Source organism: Cyrtonyx montezumae, unplaced genomic scaffold, assembly GCF_038088225.1.
Source record: "Cyrtonyx montezumae isolate F1298 unplaced genomic scaffold, pur_monq_1.0 scaffold_8, whole genome shotgun sequence".
Taxonomy (NCBI): Eukaryota; Metazoa; Chordata; class Aves; order Galliformes; family Odontophoridae; genus Cyrtonyx; species Cyrtonyx montezumae.
This window is the reverse complement of record NW_027072089.1, coordinates 114,737,709-114,761,032: the sequence shown is the minus strand read 5'-3', so window position 1 is coordinate 114,761,032 and position 23,324 is coordinate 114,737,709. Positions and strand designations below refer to the sequence as shown.

At 39.5% G+C, this 23,324-nt stretch overlaps 1 protein-coding gene across 1 annotated transcript in view; it reads left to right on the top strand.

Moving 5' to 3' along the window:
* HDAC9 (histone deacetylase 9) overlaps positions 1 to 23,324 on the top strand; it is a 448,017-nt gene that overhangs the window by 155,659 nt on the left and 269,034 nt on the right. The gene's annotated exons all lie outside the window — the stretch shown is intronic.

The following is a 23,324-nucleotide window of genomic DNA, read 5'->3' as shown; positions in this document are numbered from 1 at the left end:
CCACGACAAGCAAATCTGTACATGGCACAAATCCTTTCATGAGCAAATGAAGTCAGGTGGGCAGCAATGTGTAATGTGTGCTCTCAGCTGAGGCAGCATGTGCCTGAACTCTACTGGCAAACAGCAGGCGGTACTTTTTAATTAGCTGCCAGCTCATTAAGCAGGTGAATGTGATTGTACCTACATTCTGCTTAGAGGATGAGGGCTTGGTATTTCAGAGTAGGCTTCATTTTTGCCAGAACAGTCTGTGTTCTATGATGAGCAGGAAAAAAAACAAGTCTCTGTGCTATTTGTCTTGTTGCTTTAAAAAGAAAACAAACAAACAAAAAAAAGCTTGTTATTTCATTTAGTATTACCTGGTGGTGAGAGTCAGTACTGCACAGCAGGAAATCGTGCCTGTTTTGCCAGCCCTCACGCTTTGTTCCTGGAAAACTATGTGAGTACCTTACGTTGCTCAGCTCTGACTTCATGGTCCAGTTAAGGAAATGTGTGAGAGACAGCATGGCTATACTGCTGACCCAGAAGAAAAACCTTAAGTCACTCCTTAAACTCAGTAAGCTCAGAAGCTGGTAGCTGAAGAATTTATGTATTAAGTATATTTAGAAGACTCCTTTGTTTGCCTTCCCTGTGTGTGTGTGTCTATTGTCTTTTTCAGACTTTGTTTGTCATGTTCATATCAATATTTTGTCAGTCTTTCATTTGAACCTTGTTTGATAAAATTACATTACTTACAGATAAAACATAAGTTATATGAGCATTTCATTTTCCATTTTTATATATTTATTTATACAAACATGTGTATGTGAAAAGTTAAATTCTTAACTAAAGTTCAAAGTGCTGAATTGACCTATTCAATCAGTAGTAACATCTTTGATAAGCTTGTGTGAGAAGCTGTGTACCCTATGATGGGTAAAATTCCATATCCCTAAGCCAAAAGACAACGGACAGATGATGTTATTTTGCTTGCAGTTTATTTGTGATAGGACTTCCTGTGGAAATTACCTTTGTCTCCACTGTGGATATCAGTAATACAGAGGAGTTTTGTTGTCTTACGTATTTCTTATATTAGATTATTTGGAGATGCACATAGGACATAGTTATAGACTCACTAATACAACCACAAGCAGAATGGTTTATCTGCCATAATCTGCCCTCATATCTCCTCAGAATATTTGGAAGCATGCTATAACTGTACTACCAAAAAATACAGTAATTCTGTACTACTGTCCTATAGCAATCCCACAAATTACTTCATTATATTACAGGAATATGAAGATTTAGGTTTTCTCTAGCCTTTACGTTTTTCCTGCAATCATTTTGCAGAAGGTATGAGTCGTGCAACCAGGCAGCTATTTTCTTGGCTGAAATGTAAATACAAGATCCATTGTCCCTGTGGAGACCTAAGCATAAGACTTTAATAGCATCACAGCTGATTATTAGTAAGTTGTTATGGGGGCATATTTTTTGTTAACTGTCTGGAGATGCTACTGAATGGATGGGAATGGCTTGCTTAGCAAAACTTATGTGTTAACAGCTGGCTTACTGTGTCTTAAGGCACAGCTTGTCTGAAAGATGACATCTCAGGCATTTGATTGTGTGGTTTTTAACTCTTTCAGGTTTACAAATATTGACAAATAGGTTGAACAATACTAAAAATATTTTAATTTCAGAAAAGGTGTATTTTTTTTCTCAGTATAGAATATGAGGTCAGTTTTACTACGATGAACCTGAAACCTCTGTTTGCTTATAGCTGTCCATGAACATTTGTACAGTGCCTCTTTGCAGGAAGTTTGCAGTTTTTTTCTAACCATTCTATGCTGATTTATTCCATACTCTTTCATATACAAGTGGGACAAAGATCTTCTGTTTTAGCAGTCCAGATGCTTTTTTTTGCAGCAGGAGATTCATCTTTCTGACCATATTTCTGGGCTGAGTGTTTGTGTGATTGTGCTCTGTGCATTAGGCTGGCATTTCCATGATGTTCTGGATTTTGCAGTCATCAATTTCAGATTTTATGCTCATGTGTCATAGGGTTTCTTTTGTATAGAGACCTGCCTAAAACCCAAAGCATACCTGGGAATGGTGAGGAAATATGTCAAGTGGGAGTTGAGAGTTTCTGATAATTCATCTATTTTTGTGAGATGCTGCAGAAGTCTCTGGGAAGAATGGAGGCTTTGAATATTTGCCTTAGGCTGTGATGTGTCTGAGTCTTTGCTTTCAGTGGTCATTTTCAGATACTGAAGTAGATGCACAAAAATAGAATTTATGAGGAAGATAAAAACTTTGCTTATTTTTTGACTAAATACAAGAACAATAAACTCCATCTCTTTTTCCAGTTAGGTTCTTGTAACAGATATAAGCTGAGTTTGGCTGAAGGCTTTTGAATGTATAACTCATTTATCTGAGTGTTAGCACACTCACCTGAGACAGAATGCTGTTCTGACGAGTATGCCCTTGAAAATGGTGTTGGAATGATGCTTGATATGATCCTTGCTATGATGCTGCAGAGATGTTCCTTACTATGCTGCTGTGATAACGCACTGTGGAGAACTATGACCTGTCTCCAGGTCTAGCTGTCAACAGATGTGTGGAATGAGCATGTATTTCTCTTCAGTAATCTCACAACGTCCAGCTGTTGGGAAATTGTTTTGGCATCCATAACATCCTTTTTCAAATTGTTCCATGGGTCTGATATCTTATTGTGGGAAAAACAGCACTGTTTTACGTCATTTCAAGCAATTTTCTGAGTTTCTTTTGAGGATATCTAACTCCTTTACCTAAATACTGACAAAAGTTATTCCCTGTATACTGTCTCTATGCTTTATGAAGTTCTACACAGAACTTCATCATATCCACCCTAAATCACCTTTTTCACCCAACCTGAGGAGTTCTTACTTAGTAGTTCTTCATTCAGGTGTCATTTCTCATCCTTATTGCCCTTCTCTGAATTGTTCCTGTTTCTCCTATGTCCTTTCCAAATGAGGGGACCCAAAATTTGCAAAGTGTTAGGGTGTGCTTTAGATTTATTTGGCACAGTGACATTGTCAGTTTTGCTCTCTGTTTCCTGGTATCTTTTTAGTTATTTGATATATGTATATTTTAATTTTTTTTTTTTTTTTTTTACTTCTGAGCACTCAGCAGAAGTTGCCTGGAGGAACTATTTGCAAATCTAAGATTTCATTCCTGTGGCTGTGGTTTTAAAATGTGATTCTCTATGTGAAGCTAGGTTCGTGCACATCACTTTCCCTTTTGAGTTCATGTGCCGTTTTATTGCCCTTTCAATTTCTTTTGCAGTTTCACATACTTAGCTCTGGTTTTAACTATCCTTAATTACTTGCTAACATCATAAGGCTTTACCCTTTCACCACTTACCACTTTTTGTAAGTGAGCCCAAGTTCACTGTGCTTGCAAAGATCTCATTTCACGTTGCTGCCATGGCCTTACCTTCTCTGTATGCTGTCACATTTGAAACACAGAGTGGGCCTACGGTGCCTACTGACACTCACTGTGAGCCTCGTGTGTTTGGAGTTATTGTTACTGGTCATTTTGTGTGCTGTTTTATGATTTTCAGGGTGGGGTTAGGATTTATTGCATTTCTGTATTTAATGGACTGTAACTTGAAATCCTGCATGTGATTTCATTTTGGGCTCAACTTGAGCATTCTGAAGGATGCCATCTTGTTCTCAAGCTTTCCTAACTAGGTGAGATTAATTAGTAGTGTGTTTTCAGTCTGGTGTTTTCCACATGAACTCAATGCAACATCTGAAGAAGTACTGCTATTCTGTTTTCATCCCTTAACTTAAATACAGTGTTGAAAATAAGAAAAAACAGAAATCTGTCTTGCTGCTTTTTGGAGTAGTGTTGCTGTCAGGCCAGGACTTGGCAGTTTAGGTCAGGCAATAACTGTCTGTAGTTGCATCTTCTCTTGCAGGGTTCTGGTGTCTTGGAACTTATGCTTTGGTGTTTACAAAAGCCACAACTTTTTATATTTAAGAGTTTTTAACATCCTTCTGTGGTATTCATCAGGTATTCATTCATCAGGTACTCCACCTGCAGTGGAGCAGCTGATATGTGTAAGCTCCAGTGGGACGCTTTTATGGGAGGTAAAATCTTAGACTAACCCAAAGAAAGAGGGCTTTTTTACATCAGAGGATAAATTAGTGGAATGCCAGCTCCTATCTCACACATGTTGCTATTCTGCTTGCTAGAAGACTGAGAAAATAAACAGTGCTTACAAGAAATGCTAGAAATAGTATATTTGATTCATAGTATTGCCAGGAATAGAGGAAAGCATGACATCCAACAGTTTACAACTAGTAAAGCACTGATTTATTTTAATCCACCAAACAATTAAATTGCTTATTTCAGTAAAAGGTAAAAACAGAAACTGACCAGAACAAAAGACAAAGATATCTTTATTGACTCTTGTCAATTATAAACATGCCACAGATGGGAAAATGGATGCGCCGAATAGCAAGCAGTCCAAGAATCCACTGCTTCATTTTAGGGGTTCTTGTTTGTGATTGGGAATAGTAAGTCTTTTGTGGAATTAGGGACTATGTTTTAGCACTGTGAAGAAAGTTCAGTTCTGTAGTTGGACACTGTTCAGGTCTCTGCCTCTTTTTCGTCTTCAAGAATCCACCTGATACTGAGCACATGACCCTGAAAATGTGTTACTGGCTACGGGTGACTTCTTGTCTTCTACCTCACTTTGCTTATACACCTACAGTTCAAACTATCCAACACGTGGCCAGCCTTTAATTGAAGGCTGCAGGGCTTCCACCTGAGTGGGTATCACAGTTCCCAGTAGGATGAGACCACTTGCAGTTATCTTGGCTGCTCGATAATTGAGTGCCAGACTGGCCTTTGTAAGGAGCCTGGCACTCAGTGCTGGTAATGCTGTTCCACAGGCAAAGGAACCACTGAACCACAAGTGTTCAGGGGACATGACACCTTCGTATGTTTTCTCCATTAAAGGAAAATCAGACTCTTATTGCACTGTTATTAGAGCTAAGAAAGTACAAAATGAAGTGGCTTAATGCTTGTAAACCAATATGGTTTCAATTACAAAACCAGTGTAGAGGCATTTTATATCATTTAAGAAAAAAAAAAAAGAAGAAATAAAAATCTGTTAAGCCATAAGACTAAAATACACCCATTAGGTTAATTTTAGATTGCATAAATAACTGATTACATCAGGGATTTAAAGATTGAAATCATTAGTTCAGTACTAATTCCATGCCTAATAATAATAAAAAAATTTCCAAGACACTTATGTAGATGTTGATGTTTCTCTATGGCTTGAGGCAATATTGCAGAAAATTATGAATATCTTTTTAAGAAAATAACTGATTTTTGAGAAAAGAATTTTTTATATAACAAAGGAGCATTGTGGCTGGTGTGTGTGTTCTTATAGTAAGGAAGCAATTATACCTGATACAAGCAGCTGTCCCTGCCCAGATATAAACTTTCCCTATTGAGTCCTTTGTGGGAATTTGACATGTCACAGCACTATAAAACCAGGCGCACGTATGCTTTCTAGTTAGCTGTAATAGTGCTACCAAGACACGGTGCTGAATTTAGTGCAGTGAAACTGGTCTGTGAAAGTGGTCTTCAGTGGTTTGATAAGCTTTGAAAGCAATAATACACAATGAACCTTTATGTATAAAACGAAGCTATTTATAGAGGCAGAAGTTTATTGAAGCAATAATTCTGCTCACAGTTGCACTGTTAACTGTTATCTCTAGGTGGGAAAACAAAAAAAAACCCACATTTCTATTGAAGTCATAATTCATTGCTAAGAATTATGTGGATTTTAATTTGTAACCTTTTAAAGGAAGTAAATAAGTTTTTTTCATCCCAGTTTAGTGATTTTTTTCCCCCTTTCCTAATCAATCTGTTTTTCCCTGTGAGATCAATTTTATGCTATTTTTGGAGCTTATCACTTGTAAGTGGCAGTAGGCAATTTTCTATGGATTAGACAGACACTAAATCAGGTCTTTATCATTTAAGTGAGATTGCAGGTGAGGGGAGGGGACAAACTGTGAAGAGTTTACGTCTTCTCCTTGCAAGTACCATGGCAATTGAATTTCAGTTCTTCACCTTCTTTAGACTGCGTCACTTCTGAGCTGGAATAGAAATCTGTCTGCTGAAGTTTCTCTTCTGCATTTTTTTCCATAGCACTACACATGGTAAGCTCAGACAGCTTCTTAAAATTAGTACGAGAGCTTAATAGTTTGAATGAAAGCTTCACTCTTAGCTCACTTGAGAGCCAAGCTTTTCAGTGAGTATATGATATTTAACATACATATCTGAGGTAAATATTCTGGTAATAAGTAGGCTTCAAGGATTTTTCAAATTCCCATGCTTAGTCTACATAGTCATTGCACAGACTTTCAGGCACCTGCCTTTGTTTGCTATGATAATGGTTATCCTGAATGAATTGCTGAAGTAAAATAAAATCAAACTCTATCTGAATATTCACTGTATGTTGTGCTGTGAGATGGACATATCTGTGTCACTTGGCTGTATTTTCACAAGCTCTTTTGGATGGGGCGCAGTGTTTCACCCCAACCAGAGCTACTTGAGATAGTGACAGAAAACCCCATTGGTCTCACCAAGAAAAACAATTTAGGTCATGTATTTTATGTTATGAAGTATGATTAGCTTTAGACATTAGCTCATGTTCAGCTTCTTCTCAGAAAAGTCTAGAAGAAGCAATTTGAAAGGCTTTGACACAGCGTAATCTAAAGAAAGGAAGCTTTGGAAAATGAGATGGCAAACCATATATCACACATTCTGTATGTGGAAATATTGTCCTTATTAATTGTTTTATCGATCTGATGCATTTTCAAAAGAAATTGCATACCTCATGTCACCATATATCTCTGCCACTTTTTTCCCAACTTAAGCAGAAATAAATCAAATTGCATTGCACATAACTGTAGGCAAGCTAGCTTGCATAAAAGTGGATGCCATCGGTAATTTAAATTAAGAATGTCATACCAATCTACCTTCATTCTTGACTTTGTCATTATAATGATGATGATCATTTTAAATCTGCTTTGTTGACCATAGTGAGTACTTTACAAATGGGTTAAGTTACTGAGCTGTGTGGGAAGTTTATGCTTGAAGCTGAAAGACAACAGAGAAAAATGTGAAGCGTCATTCAATACATTTCAGTGTAGTTGGAACTAGGAAGCATTGTTGGTTTCATAGTTTTGGCTTTGTTAATTTTTCACATTGGAATGTGATTTTTTTTTCCAGATTTTTGTGCTCTGGAATAATTTAGAAACAGCCAGTGGATTCATCGAGCCTCTCAGGTGATATACTGCAGTAAATAGGGGCATTTAAAGGCTTATCTTCAATGTACAATGTCATTATTTTTTCCATGGTCAGATTGCCCACAAACCTGCAGGGCTTAATGTAATTTGAAGCAGGTTTAGTCCTGCCAACCAATAGCTTAGATTTTGAATTAAAACTTAAAAATTATGGAGCACCTTACTCATTACAAAAACAGTCCCCGAGTATTGCATATATATGGATATCAGTAATCATGGCAATCATGGCGCTCTTGTTTTCCTGCAGTACCTCTTTTAAGTCCATCTTTATTTCTCTGTTGTTTTTTTTCTTACCACTGTCTTTCGATTTGCTGTTCAGCGATCAAAATCCATATGCTGCTGAGAAACCTTGAATCCATTTTCCTGTACCTCCTGGAAGGCACTCAGCATTTCTCAAGGTTGGGCTCACTGTTAAAATCATCACAGCTGAGACTTGTTTCTAATTTTAGGTGTGACACCGTCTTTTATGATGTGACCGTGTTTGCAAGAAAGGGGTTAGGACAACAGTGGTATCTTTAGCCATGTATTTAATATAAAAGCAACAAAGATGATTTTGCAGGAATGCTGTCATCTTATTCACGAAAACAAAAACGTATCGAGCGTTGCAGAAAACTGATAAAATATTTTTAATATGTATCAGATATGGACAACAAGGAGGGAGAAAATTAATGCCTGGCTTGGTACAGAGTTCACTGCTGATGCTCTTTTCAACAGCTCTACCGGTGTATTTATAGAGCTCATAGAAGAGATGTCAGAGCTGAAGATTGTACTGTGTTGTAGGTGTGACCTAACCTAGTTCATGGCATACCTCTAACATTAGCTCACAATGGTTATTTTAAGGTTTTCTTTTAATATAACCTAGTAATTTCTTCGCTATTTTTTTTTTTTGCTTAATTGGTATAAGGCACCTGTAAACATCGGGGTGGAATGTCTTGGTAAAATGACAGACCTCACTTTTGTTATTGTTACTTCTAGAAAGTTTGTACTGTCATGAAAACAGACTGAGTCACTGACAGGAGCTATTTTTAAAATTTCCCTGCTGCCATTACATCTTCTTTTTGAGAAGCTTAGTTTCCTAATGTTTGCCATAATGCTTGGTAATATTTATCAGTGTTCAACTAATAAAGGAGGACTGGTGCCAGTCCTGCAGACACTGACGCAGTGCATTTGGTGAAATTGGTTCAGATGTATTTGATTTAAGGCCAAGCAAGTGCTTCAAAATAGTTCTCAGTTGTTTCTGTAGCACCATCCACGTGCATTGTTCATTAAAAAATAAGGAATACAGAAGTTTAAAGTTTATCCCATTCCCCATCTCCTCTGTATGTGAACGTCCATTTGAAATGGAAATATGAGAACTTCCTAACTCACTTTGAGCACGTAGAAGTGTCAAAGCAGGCAGTACATGAATGAAATGTATGTGGTCTGTGCAACACAGTGCAGACCAATGGCCAAACAAGGCCGATGAAAGGGCAGTAGTGACTTCACAGCCACTGGCCAGGTGGAGGCCCAAAGGTACACAAACTGGATAAATGGATGAAAGTGTTACTAAGCTACTGCCTTGCACTGTTTTAAGGCAGGCAAAGGGAAGTATCCATAGAAAGCTGAAGAAATACTTGAAATTTGGACATCTGTGTTTTTGTTTTGTTTGGCTTTTTAAGTAGATCGTAGACATATTCACAAAGCTTTGCTGTATGCTCTGCAAGCTCATTCTGTTTGGTGAAGTTGATCATATGATTTTAAGTCATTGTATCTTGGTCAGTCTCAGACTGAAAAACAATGTGGTTTTTCCCAAATTGCCATTTTTCTGTGTTTGCTTTTTAGCAGACTTCCAAGTTCCATAGTAACTATCCATCTTCAGCCACCACCTTCCCACTCCTCCTTCATTTCTATTCAGGATGTGATTCCGTTTATGCTGGACTGTGGGAAAACACTGTTCTCTCTCAAGAAATAAAAAGCTAACTCTATGTAATGTTGGCCAAAAGCAGGGCTTCATACCTCTATGTTTTCTCTATAACTAAGGACAAAACTGGCTCTAGAGAGATAATTACAAATAATTAATATTAAGTACAAAAGCCTCATAGTGTGTTGTCAGTGTCCTTTTATCAGATTTGAAAAGCTGAGTCTTTATAATAATCTGAAAATGAACCTTCTTCTTACTGCTCTCTATGTATTGACGTTACACCGATATACAAAATAAAAAAGTTGAAGTCAAAAGTTGCCTCTATTACTTGAATAGGTGGAAAAAGAAACAGGGAAACATCAATCCCCTTTTGCTGTCATATAAAGAACTAGACACTATCAGGATGTAAGGGACCTAATATCAGCAGCAAGAAAGCTTAAATCGTGATGTGAGATGATTTAAGAATGCTTATAACCACCGACATCCTCTCCAAAAGATGGAATAAGACATAGCAGAAGTGGCTGCGATTGAAGTACTCTTTGAATACGGGAACTGAAAGGAAAAATGTCAGTAGTTAAGAAAACAATTCTGAAGCATCTCTCTGGACTAGGGAAAGATGAAAGTCTGCAAGTACAATAAGAAAACAAGTGGTAAGGAACACATTTTGAATTGTATTTGATGAAGAATGTTCAGGCTGTGAATAAAGGTAATAAAGAAATTGCAGGGCATGATGTGTATTACAGGATCAAAGAGAAGAGACTAAGTTGTGAAATACGGAGATAAATATAGGCAGAAGAAGATTAAAATGAAGAATTAGTGATCAGAAGCTTCTGGGAAGAGAGATTGTGGAGGGCCCTTTGTAGAAATTGTAGAAAGCAAAAAGGAGAGAAAACAATAAAAGAGAGAGACATTTATTTATGCATGAAAAGAATGGGAGACCTGATAAACACTTGACGTTAGCTGTTCTTTGAGAAGTGCTTTGCATTTCCTTTTTGAGTTCATCGCACCAAGATTATAGCAGTTAAAACCCTGTGAAATGAAGTCTGAATTAATGAGTTTGGAATAAATATGACTTTTAATGCTTGTGGGGTGTTTTTCTTAGCTTGTCGCAGGTCATTGGGAGAGCTTTTCTTGCAGGAGCAGGCAGGCGGTGATTCTGTCTCAGGGACCCCAGAAGAAGAGGAAAGTATCTCTGAGGTGGTAGCAATCATAGCAGGAGTACAATTACTGCACAAAGCTGCAGCCTCTTCGTTTATCTCCTGGAGGGTATTTTACATATATCAGCACAACAAAGAGGCCTCATTCCAATCATTTTTATTTTTTTATTTTTTTTTAGCCTGAGTGGAAATACTTAGTATAATTTCCATAGAAATTCAGATGTGAAAGAAAAGAATATTGTCTGGAAATGTCAGTGGTTTTCTAAGCGTATGAGCTCAATTCCTTGTAATGGGTGAAGGAGGACAGTTTTAAACCAGCTGCTGAAAAAAGAACAGCCAGGTATTCCAAGAGAATAGCACAGGAAAAAAAGCTCAAACCTGTGTTTTGTCTGATCTTTTCCTAAGTGAACCATGGAGAGAGTCAGTGTTTCGGTACTGAATGAAAGATGGATTTGAAGGAGGAGAAAAAGTCAGACTTCTGCACTAATTGAAGAGAGAATAACAGCAGTGGAGGAATTACATAGAAAAAATGCTGCTCGGTTACTAATTTGCTCTTGAAAGATACCATCTTTTTTGGTGGGAGTAATAAACACGGAAGGATTGCATTTGTAAACATGGCTCCCCAAACAGTACAAAGACTGTTTTTTCTCATCTATTTCAAAAGCCAAATCCAATAGAAATAAAAATCTTCCAATCTTTGTAACTGAGGTTTCCAGAACCATGGAAGAGGTACAAAGATACAAAGAGGACTGGCTAGTTTAATGTTTAGTAGAGCAGAGGCAGCTTATCCTGGTCGATCATTGTTCAAATATCCTCATGCCAAAAATAGCCTGTGAACGAACAGCCTGGGCCAGCTCTGCGCTGGGGATGAAATAAATGGAGCAGGTGTATGAGCACAGCTTCAGCTGAATGGAGAAAACAGTCCCACAGCTGATCTCATTAATTTAGCAATTCAAAGACAGAAATGTTTGTCCAAATGTGTTTGTTTTCTTTTAACACTATAATTTTGAGCTAAAGTAAACATCTTTTGCTTTCACATCAGGCATTTAGCGTCTCACACGGCTTGCTAGCCACAACAACTGTTGCTAAGCTGTCTTCTTTGTGAATGGAAGTATCTCTAAGCTGTAAACCTGGGTACCTAAAGAGAGAGTTCTGTTACAAAACTGCTTCAAATCTTTTGAGGCGAAGGGCGAGTTAGCCAAACACAAGTAAAACCAAAAAGCTCTTGTAAGTATGAGAGAAAACATGAGCCTTATGTGCTTGTCCCTGAGGAAAAATCAGCTCTTCAAATGGTTTTGGGAAATCATGTGCAATTTTATTATGGCAATAATCAGCTATCTGAAAAATTAGAGGCTTTAAAAAGCACTGTCAGTCATAGGTCATAAACAGAGCCTCGCCACTTCCCTGTGGGAGAAAGCAGCTTTCCAGTTTCTAACTGACAGGGTGCTGTAGAAGTATTTAGACAAAAATAATTTGGCCTGAAGAATGGATGTTGTTCTCTTCTGCAGCATTTGAGCACCCTGAGAGGAGTTGTCCCCGAAGTAGTAATGCGAAATGCACCGCTGTCTGTTCCCAGCTGGCAGATGGGACCTGGAACACCAACAGTGTGTGCAGTCTCCAATCACTGCAGAGCTGTGTCTGGAGATTTCAGCTCAGCAAGTCTAAATCCCGAGTGCCATAACAAACAGCTAAAACTTATTATTTTTTAAATTTTCATTAACCATCTTCCCTGAGCTCTTTTATCACATGTATGATAAATGCATACATGTACAAAACTTCTCAATGTTTTTATCAGTGTTATCATAGGAAAAGTAGAAAACCATAAGCAATAGCAACAACAACAAATCAAACAGAACCATCACTATTTTATGTACTGCTTCCTTTCTGTTTGTCAATGAAATGCAAATATCCTTGTCAGTACTGCCAAACAAAGACTGCTGCAGGCCTCACTTTCTGCCAGTGAAGAATTACAGTGCTCCAGGTAAAGAGACTAATGTTTCCTTGTCAAATATGGAAACAGATCGCCTATGTCAGAAATAGATTATTGGCTCCACGTGATGGTGAACAGCGTGAAGCAGTTCAGGTCGTTCTATTCTGTATGAAACCATGCAGAGCCACTGCACTTTCAAACAGAACAAGGATTCAGTGCTCTTTCAGGTTGGATATAATAATAGATACCATACTTTGTATCCAAAATTAATACTTTAAATCTCCTTTATCAATTGCAAACGTGACCCAAGTCAGTTCACTTCATGTCTGTGTGCCAAGCAGAGTAACACACTGTAAGCATTACTGTTTCATTTTTCTCTTGCATAGGTGACAAAAATAAATACAAAGCTCAGTGATACAGATTGGTCAAGTGATACAGATTGTTTACCAGCCTTTCTGATGAGGCAGCACAGTCTGTCTTTAAATTACACTGAGTTTGGGTGGTCATTTTTGTTGATCAAATATATATTTACTTGGAAGTATAGATGTTCTGTGAATTATCAGTCTCTTTAAGATGCAGACCCTCATAAATGCCTGTCATGCCTCTTATGAATTGAGCTTTCAGATAGTATAGTGCTGTCAAAAGTACTCTGAACTCCTGTCACTGTGCTTGTGGACTTATGAGATGGTGATAAAAAAGGTCTTGCTTTTTTCGTTTGTGCCTGTGGGATCTTGAATTTATTTCTTTTATTTCTTGCAGTTTTTGGGCTGCATTAGAAAACTGATCTGGTTTCCTTCAGAATGAGAGAGTAAATAAACACAAATAGAACCTCGCTGTGCTGGATGAGGGCGAGAGGAACCAGGGCCGTGTAGGGATGTCTTTATTGTGATGTTACCAGCAAAGCTTCTGTCCACCCAGAGAAACATCATTCTTCTACTGATCAGCAGGGCACTGAGTCTGCAGAAGCTGGTTTACTTTAAATTTTCCCTTAATGGCTTGTTTAGTAGCACACATATTCTAAATAAGAGCATCTGTCCTGCAGAAATAGCTGTTCTCAGATTGCTGTGCTGCACAAAGATCATTCAGTGCAGCCCTCTGTGGTTGCAGGTCTCTGTAGGGGATAAGTAGGTATCGAAGGTCAGGTGGCTGCCTCAGTGCCTTCCTCCTCTCCTCCCACAGGACATGCAAAAAGCCCTTAGCATCCTGTCTCGAGCTCACGATCTTTGGAGCAGAAGATGAAGCATCATAAAACAACCGAGTGCCACAAAAAGAGCTTGAGAAGTGGAAGCAGTTACCAAACCTATTGGTTGCTGGTGCAGGGCTGAATAACTTGGCAGACAAAAAGCAAAATGAAGCAAAAAACAACCCTAGATGGAAGCCACAGTTACTGTAAAAGAGTGACTGGATGAGATATTTCTGTTGGCAGCCATCCTAGAATGTTTCTAGCCTGAAATTCTTGTTGGTAGGTATGCCTTGGAGATTTCCCGTTGCAAATATAGCTAGTTGCTCAACTCCCCAACTCGTTCATTTTCTGATGGGTCCCGGAATAACATGCTGCCTTATCTGAATTGCTGGAGGCTTTCTGCTGCATCTGAGAGGACACTAAATGAGCAAAAGTGGATGTAATGATTTAGTTCCCAAATCAGTAAAATACTTGATCATCACATGTTTTAAGCTAGGCACTTGTTTGTATACCTTTCAGCTTTAATCTCCTGTTTGTGTTGATGTGTTCACGTTTATAGTTGAGCTGTAGTGTGTGATACCAGTGGCTTAAAGTATATTGTATAACTGTTTATATTGTTATACACGTGCACAAGATTTATATGACAGGCATCTTCAGAAAAAAAAAACATACTTTATTCACCTGTAAATACGGACTGAAAGAGAATGTTGTGAATAAATAGCTTATAGTAGTATTTTCTTTGAAGCTGTCTCAATAAGAGCAGCTCTGCCATGTCACGTAAAAATGATTATTCCTTAAATGTACTATTTTTGTATAGTACAAAATGGAGAAAGGCCTTTGTTCAGAATGGTGATCAAATTAACAGAATAGAGCATAATGATGCTGCTTTTAGAACCATTCTTACTGGCAATTAAAAGAAGTAAAGTTTAACCAAATGCAAGCTGGTTTCATCACACTGCTGATTTACTTATATGGATTGTTTCAGCATTATTCTTACAGTGCATCTATTTTTGGTTAAGGTGGTGCTCAAATTTACTGCACTCATTTGTCAGATTACACAAAAACAAACTGATAGGTTTAGTTCTTTCCAGTTATTTTGGTTATTTTTTAGTTATTTTAGTTATTTTTATCTTCTTCTGAGACACAGAGAGCTTCCTTACTCACAGCAAATAGGACATTTGCAGACAGCATGTGCACATTGTAGTTGTCCAAGTTTTTGCTCTTCATTGTTTTTAGCTTTTGTTTTCCAATGGAATTCTGGCAGAGGTAGCAACAGGAGCTGGAGAATGCTATTAAAGCTAAAGACAGCCTAAGAAGCCAGATGCTTTGCTTGTTTGTTTGCTTTGCTTGTTTTCTTCTTCTAGACTTAGTCCCCAAATGATGCCTACTCCTTTGAAGAGTTTAGCTTTTGTTTCTTACTTTTAGCCAAAAACTCTCACTTTGTTTACAGTGTGCTTTTTTGTGGGCTATTGAAAGTTACTCTGTTTTTCATAGACTGTGGTAACACTTTAGCTGCATTAATTTCACATGAAAAATGGGGGAAAAATGCATAACAAACCTCATGGAAATATTCTTAGCAGCTTATTTTGTTCGCCTGTTTTAACAAGGGGCTAGAAATGAAGTACAGTCATGGCGCAGACAGTTCATCTGTGACTGATTGCTTACAAGGGCAGGGACTCGTGAGAGTTTACAATCTCTGATCTGTTGATTGAAAAGCTTTGTTTTTCCTGCCGTCATCAAATAGCTTGCCATCCTGCTCCCTCGAGTACCACCCGGCAGAATATGAAGTGCTGCTTCATGACATTCATAAAGCCATGCTATTTTTAGAAAGGCCTCACATCCAAGTTTGATTCTGCATTCTGACCACACGCTGAAGTAGCTTTTGGACTACCCTTTTTCAGACGTTCGAAGTGAAACATGTGAGCTTCAGCTTCTCAGATTCTTGCAAGACGTAAGCAGACCTATCAGTATTGATTATCATGGCAATCTGAGCATGGCTTCGGTGTGTTCCTCCAAATGCCTCATGCCTTCCGTGGAAATATTTACTTCTGTCCTGAGTATTTGGGTTTTTTTTTTTGAAGTTATTCCACAGTGGTTCGAGACCTAGATTTATTTGGCGGCTTTTCTTTGAACGGTTCTCATTCCCAGAAAATTGTGGGGCTTGGAACCAGCCTCATCCCTTTGTCCTAGGGAGCATTAGCACTTGCTCCCAAGCTGAAACCAGAGAGAGGCAGATGAGGGATGCGTGGAAACTGCAGCTGCAGCTGCCCACATCTGCCTGCCAAGCAGTGAGCTTGCAGAGTGCTTGCTGTAGGCTTCCTCTCTGTCTGTTTCATCCCTTCTATAGTACGGACTGCCTGACAAACTGTGGGTTATATTACTTGGCTAGATGAACTTGAAATATGGATAAAAACCAACTTTAGACTGATTTTAGCCTTAGCAACAACCAATTGGATAAGTTTCTTCATAAAAAAATGGAAATATACTGAGGCTTGTTACAGGTTTTGGCAAAATTATAGTGTATTGTAAAAATATTTTCAGTTACAGGATGTAGCTGCATTAAGATTTGCAAAAGATTTTACTTGGTTGGAAGAAGAAGTTAATATGTAGTTGAAATGGGTTATTATTTTACCTTTCATAATTATTAAACCTTTCTTTCAGTTGTATCTTGTATTGTTTTACAGCTTAGGCATTTGTTGATTTCATGACAAAAATTAGGATCATGTTGCTCCTCAGGAGAAATCCTGGTTCTACTGAAGTCAGGCAAAACCATTACAGTTCATCCATTCAAGTCACAATTTAATCCTTCTAGCATTGCCCCAAGTTCACTGGCACAGTAAAAACAGCTCCCTGAACTGGTGTATCAGTAACATTTTGGTAAAGTATACACCGCAGCAATCTGTTCCTAATCAGGATTAATGATGAGGAAGAAAGTTAGATCAAAACTGGATCTGGGGTCACTGAAAGATCTGGCAAAAGAAGGGGAGAACCAGAAGTGGGCTTAGCTTTATGCTGGTCTGAATAACCAGAAGGGCTGCATGCAGTTTCATAACAGCATTACTGACCAGCATGAGATGTGACCTCCTAGCACTGCAGCAGTTAGTTTGTTATGGCTCCCACAGGCATTGTGCATGCAGCACTGCATCATCTCCATGTGCATCAGGGCTCCCAGGTGAAGCTTAGCTGGGAAAGGATGATCTGAGCAGCCTGGCATCTTGGCTTCATTCCTTGGCCCACCAAGAGAGGTCTTTTGGTGCTTCATGTACAAAATTGTTTTCTTGGCTAAGGTTCTGATGGTTTGCAGTTGCAGTTCCATAAGCAGTCACTTAAGCATTAATTTGTACTAATTCGAAGTAGGCAACCCCGTGGTCACCATCTCTGATGTGTTTGCTTTAGAGCTTTATAGAGGTGTTAGAACTTGTTTTCCAGAGTCATGGCCACTACAGAACTCGTGTATATGTTTCGCAGTGCTTTTAAATCACTTTAAAAGACAGTGTCCACTTCTAGCTTGGCTTTTTTCCAACACTTGATTCTTAAAGAATGTTTGGTTACCCAGATGGACATAGTATCTTAGGTCTTAGAGTTTCTGCTTTCTAATGGTTTTATTAACCAATTTTCTAGCATATCTATCCATCTTCAGTTTGTCAGCACACTTCACTATCTGTACTGCAAGAAATTAAGAGTAGATTTATATATCCAATTATTTTGTTAGCCTTCTTGATCGCAGTGTAATCCTAGGAGGTCATACTCAGAAGATAGCCATCTTCTGGTCTGATCCTGAACCCTTTGCCATCATCATTGGTTTTCACAGTGCAGTTCTCCGAACAGCAGTCATGGCCTACATGCCTTGGCTTAAAACCAGAAAAGCCCTTAACCTCATGCATGTATTATGGGCTAGTAATGCTGTTCATCTCGGTTCTTGAGCCATAGGAACTTCAGTCTGTTGTTCAGGGATAATGCTCAGTGCCCAGTTCTGTTGAGCTGACCTGTGCAAAATGCTCAGCAGAGGCACTGATCATTTGCTCAGTGTATGAGCAGCAAGCTTGAAATGCCTGAAGTACTCCGAATGCGTTGCAGTGTGTTGCAGGTTATATGCTCCAGGGCAGCTTTATGTAAGTCTGTTCAAGTGTGTGTCCAGAGCAGCTACATGTCAGACTCAGTGCACATACACACGTGTCAAAGAAAGCTGGGCATAAATGTAGCAGAGCTGGTAAATCTCATATTGTATGTATCTCAGCTTGCCTCATTTGTGGCATAAAAGAGGCACAGTGCCTTGCTGGTGTGAAGGATTTATTTATCAATACTTGATGTTGCTTTTGGCTGTGTGGCTTGTATTGTTTGCATGGAGTTTACCTTAATCTTGCCACAAAAATTTTAGCTTTTTATTCCAGTTTGACAAATAGCACAGTCAGTAGAATAATTGAATTTCATATGTATTTCCTATCTTAAATATTATTTATTTTTTCTCACTGTTCTTTAAATTAATTAAGCTTTGTGATTCAAGAGAGTACACTTTAATTTATGAAGCACTTAAGCTTGTGCTTAACTTTAGCCTTGTGCTTATAACGAAGCACGTGTTGCTTGAGGTCTTGTCCTGAATCCAGGACTTAATTTTCAGTAGACTTATTTATGTGAATGGAAAGGCATATTTTAAGAGGAGAAGTGATAGGTAATCAGCAGGCAGGAGAGCTAGTTCCAAAAGCCCTTAGCTCATTTACATGTGAAAGCTGAGCAGCTCTCTCTGATGTAAGGAGATGGCAGGCACCCATGCATTTACCTAGGGCAGCATTTATTCTCAAAACTTCGTGAAGTTTTATTCTCCCATTGTTATCCACAAAATCCCCTGAAGCTATAGATATGCCTTTCTTTGTCCCAGGGAATTCCTTTGAAGCTTGAATTGTGCTTTAGGTGCTTAGAACCACCATTTTCTCCTCAGCTGAAAAATGACCATCTCGTGGATTCAGGGCACTATGAAGAAAAAGCAACATGCGTTCCTGCACAAGCAACACCATAGACATGCTATACAGAAGTCTCACTACAGCATTCCAACCAGACCATGTGGATTGAAGGATTCATCTTTGCTTTCCCAGGGTTCAGAATGTGGTCCCTTATTTCCAGGCAGGAGTTAAAAGTGGGCGCTCGAGCAGCTCTGCTGGTTTCTTTCAGCTCCCAAACCATCTGCTTCTGTTATCTGCTTCCTGATAATTAGATATACAAATAATAGTTAGGAACTGTTTTGGCTGCAGAAATTAGAACTCAACATTTCAGTACTGAAGTAGGCCAGATTTAATATTACAGATACAAACTTAATATAGTTAGCACTTGGTGATGCGGTGTTTTGTACTGATGCATGGTATGACTTGATGCTTTTTCCTTGAATACTTGCCAAGTGAAAAAGGGACTGAAGGACAGCTGTGTGGAACGTCTCTAAGAGCTCCAATATCCTAACTTAAATACATAACTAAAAACTGGATAGCATCTCTTTACTTAATTTTATATGTAATATTTATATGCTGCAGCAAAGCAATATAGCAGAAGGATAAATGTAAGAATTCCTTCATAAATAAGAAAACTGCCAAAGCTGAAACTACAGTATGAACAAATAAAGGCTGTGCTTCAGAAGAACATGAGTGATGAGATATTTTAAAAACAAACAGTAATGTATTGTTTGTGCTTAATGAGGAAAGTAGGAGCAGAGAAGTGCTACTTAATTATAATGGTGCTGAGTTAATAATGGAGTAGAAATTCTGGCTCCTTCTAATTTAAGCACTTAATTTCTCAGTCTCAGTGTTGCAGTAATGCTGATTCCCAGTATAATATATTTATTTGTTTTTAACAACTTATATTTATTTGTTTTTAACAACTCAGAAGGAAAACAAGAGACACATTGTGAATCCCCTGTAATGAGATCTCAATGCTACTAAGATGCCTTACATTTTCCGTAATGTTGCTGATTGCATTTAGAGTCACCTCAGCAGTGCAATCACATCAGCGGTTTACCTTTCCCTTTGGTGTCATTGAAGTTCTCCAAGTTTAAGAAATGCATTTGAAAATAATAATAATAATCCCTTGTATACCTGTATGAACATATTTTATATATATATATAAAACATATAACATGCATAGCTTCAAGGGTCACCTGGAGGGAGGTAGTCCTCTCCCTCTACTCTGCCCTGGTGAGGCCTCACTTGGAGTATTGTGTCCAGTTCTGGGCTCCCTGGTACAAAAGACAGGGATCTCCTGGAAGGAGTCAAGTGGAGAGCAACGAAGATGCCTCCCTTATGAGGAAAGGCTGAGAGACCCAGGTCTGTTCAGCCTTGAGAAAAGAAGACTCAGAGGGGATCTGCTCGATGTCTCTAAATATCTAAGGAGTGGGAGACAACGGGACGAGGCTGGACTCTTCTCTGCAGTGTTGTGGTGATAGGACAAGGGGAAATGGCCACAAACTGAAGCATAAAAAGTTCTGCACAAATGTGTGTGGGAACTTCTTCCCAGTGCAGTGACGGAGCAGTGGCACAGCTGCACAGAGAGGTGGTGGAGTCTCCTTCCCTGGAGACATTCAAGACCCGCCTGGACGCCTACCTGTGCAACCTGGGCTAGGGAGCTGCTTTGGCAGGGGGTTGGACTCCATGATCTCTGGAGGTCCCTTCCAACCCATACAGTTCTGTGATTCTATGAAAAATAAAAAACAAGTTTTGTCTGGGCACAAACTCTTTCTCCTTCCCCCGTGGAACTCTAAAAGGTGTATTTAAAACCATGTGATCACACAGTTGATGGCTGGACTGCCTCAGCTAAGTGCTTACTTCATGTTTAAATTCTATTGCAATCCATAGAATTTAAGCATGTGCTTAAATACATTGAAAAAGGATGGATTTACACGTTTTAAAGCAAGCATGTACCAAAGAGATATTTGTAAGTAGGCCTATAATACATTGAAGAATTTCAAAAGTATTCAGTCTGTAAAGGTCACCTTTGAGGTGACTGACTTCATTTGTGAAATATTCAGATGTAATTTTTATATGTAATCTCAAATATAAAACAGTGCAGTAGTCATTATGGTCTATGGATTAGCTAACAGTGTAATGTATGTCTGTTATTTTAAAATATGCGTGCCAAAATTAAGAATTCTTGCATCTAAATGCCTTAATGTACATTTTCAACTCTTGAAAATAGTTTTGGTTTTTTTAGTCACTGAAGTATTTAAAGACAGTTAGTCAGAGCTGTGAATGCTATCTAAATAAATACAACCACATACACAGGAACTCAGAAACACATATAGATAACCTAACTCCCAGCTCCTACACTCCAGAATTTTCTGTGTTATGGCTTGTTTTTCACTTACTCTTGCAGTGTTTCCCTGTGATAACAAGACTCGATTGTTTTGTGATACTTCTTGTATACCTCCTCAGCCTTCTCAGCTCAGTTTGTGATCTTCCTAACATGATTAGAGACCAGAGCATCTCTAGCATTAATGGGGTTGCGGGAGTCTAAGCAGGTCTCCTGCTCTCTGAGGAGCAGCACCAGGATTTGGATGAAGCAAATGGAGCACCATGGCTGGATTAGAGTTTTCCTGGGAATAAACTGAAATAATTGATTACTGAGTAGTCTAAGCAAAGTTTCTAACACTGGATCTGAGAGCGTTATGAGCATTACTTTAAACGTTCATGAGTTAATATGTTACCAACTGTCAATATGACCTGATATGTATGCTACACAGCCACTGGCTTGCACTGTAACACCCTACTTGCTGCTGTACTGCTGCCATCTGTGTCCTTTCCCCTTTGCAGAGAAGGGTTCATAGTGTCTTCAGAGCAATCCTGCTTGTGCAGAAGTATTCTTGTCCCCTTTGCTTTCAATATGACAGCATCCTTTCTCTTAACAGCATGTTAGAGGGAAGTTCCCATGTGTATGTGGTAAACCAGGTGAGAAGAAAAGACAAAGAGAGATGAATGTTTATCAGTGCCAGGTGATAACATGTGGATCACGTAGGGAAAATCCCATTGTCAGCTGATGTAGTTTTTCTCCATTTGTGCAAGGAATAGATCCTAACCCACAGCAGGACTAGATTATTTGGCATGTGGAGAAATAAAGCAGCTGGAACAAAGGGAAGAGACTTGGACCTCTCAGATGCCATGCAGTCTGCAAACCTTATAGCAATGTCACAGTATTTTGTTATTGAGAATCATTTCAAGTGTGACAAGTTTATATATATATATATTGCCCTTCACTGCAATCTCTTATGTTAGTTAAGCAACAGATAGACAATTCTTGGCTGAAAGGCAGAACTGAGCTTCAAGTGTTACACAGCATCCTTGTGTCTTTAAGAGCAAGAAGTGCTTGAGGTAGTTCAGCACTTGGTGGATTTCTGGAAATCCCTGAGACAACCTGATTTACTTCCTGGTCTCAGTGAGGAATCACATTCTGTTGCCACTGCTACTTCCCCAGGGCAGGGACTGGGAAGGGGGCACAGAATTTTGGCACGCATGTGGCCAGAGCTCAGGGAGATACAGTAGGTAGTGACAGGCTCTGGTGATCTGAGTAGTAAGCACAATATGGCAAAGCAGGGCTCAGTCAGAGAGATCAAGTATCATTTGTAACAGTGAAATGAAACTTTACTGATCTACGCATAGATGCAATAATCAGAAAACAAGACTTGCAGCTTTTGAAATAACTTTAGAATAATGAACCTAATATAGCAAGCGAGAAGCCTGCCAAGACATGGAGCAGCACGGTGTTTGTAGTCTGATCCACAAACGCTGCCATTCTGAAACTGCATCACCTCATCAAAGGGAGAAAGACGTAGTACAAATTGCCTAACACTGCTAAAGATAAGCACGAGCTGCTCAGCCCCTCTCCACATTTCAGTCAGCCGCCAGAATGGTGCACAGCAGGCAGGCATGTCGAATATGCTGTGCCACAACTGGTGCCTCACTATCAGCATTATACCAGGCGTGCTAAATATGGAAACGCCACTTATAGCCGCGAGCACCCACCCGGCTCCCCGTGACCGTGCCCCCAGCCCGCCGGCCTGGCTCTCCTGGCCCAGCAGGCCGCGGTCCCACCGCCCGGGACATGGGCCGCCGAAATAGCCCCACAGGACTGCTGTGTGTGGGCGTGGCAGAAACCACGTTGCAAGCGAGAGCTGCGGTGCTATTTTAGAAACCTTCTTCTTTTTTTGTGTGTGTGTTGTTTCCCTTTTTATTTTTTTTTATTCTTGCGGGGGGAGGGGAGGGCGTGAGGAGCGCTTGTACCCCATTGCTCGCCCACCCACCCGCGCTTCTCCTCACAGAAATAGGCTTGGCAGCGGGAAAGGGTTAATTACGCTTGAGGACAAGGGAGGATTGCAGTTTGAGAGACAGCGACTGGACAGCTGTGTTTGCTGTGGTATTTTTAAATGCATTAATGCAGGCTCCAATCACCCGGCTGCGCTTGACCTATTTTTGGCTCAGGCCAGCCATTGTTCTATTTCTGCCGCCTCTGGGCCACGCTGTTGTTGATTCAAATGCAAATGAGTTGTCACTACCCAGGCCAACTCCGGCAGCCGGACTTGGGGACGGCCGGTGGACAGCGGAGCGGTGGGGGGACCGCAGCCGGACCCCGGGGATCGGTTCTCATTGGGTGCTTGCACGCAGTGCAAGGCTGTGTTTCCCCACGCGCACCAGAAAGCACCGAGATACTTCTTTGATTCTTCGTCCACCTGCTGTTAGCTCCCAGAGCACAACTGGTCAAACTCTTGAGGTGCACAGCCCGGCGGGCGCTTCTTGCCCTCTCTCTGCTGTGTAAAGCGGATTTTGCCTTTTCTCTCTCAATAGAT